The sequence below is a fragment of the Uloborus diversus genome, chromosome 7 (genome assembly GCF_026930045.1).
Source record: "Uloborus diversus isolate 005 chromosome 7, Udiv.v.3.1, whole genome shotgun sequence".
NCBI lineage: Eukaryota > Metazoa > Arthropoda > Arachnida > Araneae > Uloboridae > Uloborus > Uloborus diversus.
The window spans coordinates 144,602,843-144,608,842 of NC_072737.1; positions in this window are offsets into that span (position 1 = coordinate 144,602,843).

Genomic DNA, 6,000 nt, shown 5'->3' on the forward strand with positions numbered 1-6,000 from the left:
TTATCTTTCTTTATATTAATAGATCTATCTTTATATCAATCTGTATCTATTTATCAATCTCTATTTATCTTTATGTATTTATCGATCTGTCATTATGTCCATAGATCTCTCTAAATACCTATCTGTATTTAATTATCAATTTCTATTTATCTTTATCTATTTATCTGTCAAACTATCTTTATCTAATTATCTATTTCTACACATCTATCTATCTTTATATCCATCAATCTATCTTCATATATGTATTTGTATCTATTTATCAACCTCTATTTATCTGTCTATAAATCTTTAACAATTTATCTATCTGTATTTATCTTTAACTATTTATCTATTTGTATCTATCTATATTTATATCTATAGATCTATCTACCTATATATCAAATAGAGATAGTTAGACATCTATCTCTATAAATGTCTACCTATCTCTATTTATATCAACTTGTCTATCCCATGTATCTCTATCTACATATATATATATATATCTATCTTCTCTATCCCAATCTCTGTGAGTATAGAAGTGTGCGTGAAAATACATGAAAACCTTATCCATGAATACGGTTTTCTTTCTACGTCACAGTCTTGAATTGATTAGACATTGTAGTCTACAAAGAAACTATGCTACGATGATTAAATGCTCAATGAATTTAACGTGTATTTTTGCATATTTCATCTTTATATAGGAGAAACTGTTTAAGGGAACTGAAATGATTACTTTTTAACCGGTTGAATTTGTTACAAAAATATAGGGGGAGGGGAATCAAAAATCATGCCTTAACCCAAATCCACAAAACGAATTGCGTGTATTTGTTACAAAGAATCCCTTCTATACAGAGTTGATCGATGAGAACATTTAAAACACCTATAGAAAATCAAATTGATGAAAAAGCAGCGTAGAATCCAACCAAAGGGGCACAAAAATGCCACATTAAATGCTAAAAAACGTGTAATGTATAAATTTTCAAAAAGAAATCAGTTACGAACTCTTAGCAGAAGGGGTTCTCATGGGGGGTCTCCCTTGAAGGCTTGGAAGAATTTTAGGGGAGACGTGAATGTACAAAGTCACACAGTGTAATTAACTAAAAATTACTCAATTTCGTGGTCATTATAAATAGTTTCGGCGTTATCGCACCATTTTCGGAGGATTTCAGTGCAGTTTTCGTTAACACATTTGTGAATGGGTTCTCTGCACCAACATATGCATAAAATCAAACAATCGAGCAAGGCCGGACATAGATAATTTTGCTTTGTCACAGTTACAACCCAATAATCAAAAACTTTTCAAGGAAAAACAGGTGCAACCCTCCCTTTATGTTGTGAAAAGGGACTACTGCATGCAGGGGTGACCTCCCCTCCCCCCCCCCCAAAAAAAAACAAAGGCGCATCCCCTGAAAAATCGCATAGACCCCTCCCAAAAGGAAAAGCCCCCCAAAAAAGGGAAAATGCTCCTCAAAACACTCCCCTACAAATTTTAATGGCGCCATGACCTCCCCCCCCCCAGGTGTGCACCCCTATTCCAACATCACATCACCTAGATGCCAAATAACGTCAAATTAATTTATATTTAGTTCTTTGATTTCATGTTCTAATAATAATGTGTTCATCAGAATAAAGTTTTGTGTGGTAATGTTAAATTTTGTGTAGATTATTAATTTACATTCCACTTGAGAACGGTGGGAATGGGAATGCGTTCGAAATTATTTTCATTCGCATTTAATTATCAGTCCAAACTATCCTAATCAGATTCAGTTTTAAAATCGGATTGTGACGGAGTCTTCAAATGGAGGAGCAGAGTCTGAAAGGTTGAGAACTACCGTAAACGCGGGCTACTTTGACCCTAGGGTCCTTCTTTGGCCCAAATGGACAAAAAGATACAACGTTCTCTGTCAACTTTCAGGATGCAGTTTTGAAACATATTTTGAGAGAAACCGCTAGGTAGCTCCTCAAGCACTCAATAATGTGTACCGAGTAGTTACTTTGCTCTGTTCAAGAAGCGATACTTGTGGTTCTGCGTGCCTTGTGCTAACATGTGTCTTCTTAACTTCTCAAACTTTTCCCTGTAGAAGCAGTTCTACATCAGCTAAGATTTTTTAAGTACCTGTTTATGAGCACTATTTAATAATCTATGCCGTAGTATAGTTGAACTTTTCATTTCTGTTTACGTTTTTTAAAAAAAATTGACAATGACAGCATATCTCTTCACCTAAAAATTACGACCTACTTTGGCCCAGCATAAAAACTTGAAAAAATACATCAGAGTGATCTGGAAAAGTAAAGAATAGCTAAAAGTAAGACTCTAAAAACACAAGAAAAAACTTGGAATTCTCGGCAACGGAAAAAGAGAAATATTGCAGACTTAATTAATCAGTGTTCAGTTACATGGATTTTATTAAGAAAAATGAAGAGGAACTGAAAATTGTAGCAGGTTTAGAAAAAGTTGACCTAAGGCAAAACACCTGTAGTGGTCAGTGCTTCAGTAGTGGCCACGTCAAGTTTACTTTTGTAGTTTGAAGAAAGAAATGAACAATAATAGTGTAATTTTCTGTTGGTACTTAATGTAACTATCATATTGAATCAATTTTATTCATCAGTTATTTGAATATAAAGTAATTAATGCAAGTACTTTAGTTGGGAAAATGTCAGATAGCCACTACTGAAATTTTCAGATTTTGGAGTAGCCACTGCTGGATCAAATTTGAGGTTTGGGAAAAAAATGATAAAAATTTAACAAATTGAAATTTTTGCTTTTTTAGAGATTGGGAAGACTTAGAAAGCGTTGAGATATAGTACGCTTATTTAGTTTCAAGCGAGGTAATTAATATTGTAGACCTACCGTTTAAAAATGTACTTCACTGCGGCCACTACTAGTGCGTTTTAAACTTGAAGTGGCCACCACTGAAGACGTGGCCACTACTGGTGTTTTACCTTAATTACATTTACTCCTTACAAATTTAGTTAAATTTGTTGTAAAAATAACGGAATTTTGTTTTTGTAGAATGAATGAGCTCAGACTTTCGGGGATAACTGTCGATGTGAGGGAAGAAACAGCTAACGTTGATAGTATGGAACGCACCAGCAAGTTTTGGAAGTGGCCAACAATTTAGGATCCATTGTTTTACGAATGGTGTTCGGCTCGTAAAATTATTCAACCTCTAAAACTAATGAAAATATGACCGTTCTGTGTCAGCAATTTCTGAGACAATAACTAGGTATGCACACAATTAAAAATAATAGTAATTTGAATTAAAAAAAAATGTGTGACTTAAACTCCTTTTTAAAAAAATATATTTTTCTTTCAAATAAATACTTTTTCATCTGCACACTCGTCTTTCTTTGACTCTAGTTAGTTCTATAATGATTTTAAATAGGGAAAACCATTTTGGGCCAAAGTAACCCAAACGCAAGGGTAACATTGACCCAAATAAAAAACAATAATAAAGGGTAAAAATACTAGGAAATAAACTGATCACTGTTCAAAAATTAAACTAAGAGACCTCAAAATGTGTAAAAGAAGTTTCCACAACTTGGAAATGTGAATAGTTACAATATTATTGAGAAAAGATGAGAAAAATTCCAAAATCTGGGCCAAAGTAGCCCGCGTTTACGTTACTGGTCTAGCAGATTCTTCAGAATGCAGAAAGCTTTCAAAAATGAAGGCCCGAAGGAGGAGACAAATTTTCGACAATTTTGCTTGAATGTGTCAAAGCTGTGCGATGCTCGACTCCTCTTTCAACCTCAGTTTCTTCACATTTTCACTTGTTTCAAATTCAAAATGAGTTCATTCATATTCAGTTTGTCCTGCTGTTTAAGAAAAACAAGACTACATTGAAAATTTCGGAGAAAATTTATAAGCAATTATTATTGACTTTCATCTGAATTCCTACCTTTTTGGGTTATCTACCTACCTCAGTACTATTATGCTTCCTTTCAGCAATCGCATGATGCAGGAAAAGTGGGCAGGTTTTTTTCCCCGCCAAGGATCGATCTCAGATCGCTACGGGGAAGGCAGAAGGCAGCGGTCCCAGTCTACTATAGACCTGCTTTTCGCAATCTTTCCTGACACACATGTCGGCAAAATATTGGCAAAACAGTTGTTTGCACACAGCCGAAGATTTTTTTTTTTTTAACAAAAGTGTTATTGCGTGTTAAAGACCTGTTACATTAGGTTAATTGCGAAATTTATATCACGATTTGTTTGCAATGAAATTTAAATATGGAGCTAACTATATCATAATTACTACAGTAAAACCTGTCTATAACGATATTGTTGGGGCCTAAAAAAATATTGTTATAGACAGTATCGTTATGCACAGGTTTCACGGTATACATGTGTAAAGGGGGGTAAAGCTAGAGGTACAATGTACACTGTTATAACCAGGGGTTCCAGACGAGTTAAAATATTTCCTCTAAGGTGAAAGCATAGTGCCTGAAGGTGCAATGCAGGCCAGAAAATAGAGCAGAGGAGCGGAAACAGCATGCAATCGCAAAAAGACTCATTGCGCATGCGCTTTTGCCTTAGACATACATCCAACCACCTCAATATGGCGGACAAATGATGATTGCGTTTGTGTGTCTTTCACATTGAATGAAGTACACTATTGGATTAATACACAACTTTTCTAGGATTAATTATCCGAAATTACAAGTAAGTACAGCTTTTGATCACTTTGTAGCTTTTAGGGCTTTCAAACATAGTTAAGTGTTTAAAAGTGCATTTATTGTTTTTCAGTTACCGTTACTGTTTTTTAATTTCAGTTTACCGTTACTATCGTAAAATTTCCATCATTCAAATCGCTACTAAAACTATCTGTCATTATTTTCTTGAGTACTCGATAAGCAGCTTTTATTAATCACCGAAAAAAAAACACCTGCTATAAGATTATCAATAATCAACAAGTGAGAATCTTAGTAAAAATGGTTCTTGTGCTTCGTAGATTATAATAGAAAGCCAGCGATAGAAAAAAATCTCTCTTAGCTCTTTTTTTTTTCTTTTTCATTCAAGTGTTAGAATCATTTCCTGTTAGCGGTTAATGTCTCGATAGCGTTAGAAATTTCTTTTCGTTTTTTAACTGTCGAAAAACGTCATGTGCATTTTATTTTGTTACTCTTGATTAACGTTTATGAAACGATTTTGTTTTTCCGTAACTGTAATATCCTTGAATATTTTTGACTCTTCGTGTAAATAATTCATAAGTACAGCTATGCTTCATTTTCGGAATGCGTCATGTTTTAGTGAATGTATAATTTCTCACATTTTTTAAATAATTACTCGTCTTTAAATTATAACGATTTGTGACAGATCTTTGATACCAAGTAAAGGGGTAGATATTTATTGTTTTATTAATTCTTAAAATTACTTTTTGTAAAAAAAAAAAAAAAACTAATCAGAACTCTGAATTTTTCACATGTTTTTAACGGCCCCAGAGTTATTCTTAATATTATTTATTTTATGAATTTTTTAGAAAACGATAAAGATTTCACTGGTCCGCAAAGTTTTTCATTTGCTTTTACCGCGCCCATGGGTCAAAAGAGGTTGAGAAACACTGAGTTAGAACAATGAGCATTTCTTAACTATGTTGAAAACTCTGAAATATGATCAAATGCTGTAATTACATGTTTTAATAATTTCCAGTACCGAGTTCAATGTGAAAAATGTCCAAAACGTAGAATATCATAAATCGAAACAAAACTTAAAAAAAGAAAAAAAGAAAAAATACACAACTGTATTCAAAAACGCACACAATACGGGGGAGGGGGCAGGAGGAACTATAACAAGGGTGCCATTTCTCTCTCCGAAGGTTCCTTTTTTTTCACTCCGGCAGTCTATTTTTTAAAAGGTGCCTGTTTTTCACCCTATTTAGAGGTGCGATTTCGGCTCCGTATTGGGTGCCACTGGTGAACAAACTGGTGAAAGGTCCCGAATGCATCCTGTAGTTTTAGCAGTATAGTGAACCTCCTTGCGGGGTACCCTGGTTAACACTAAATCCACCATAGCTGCAGAGC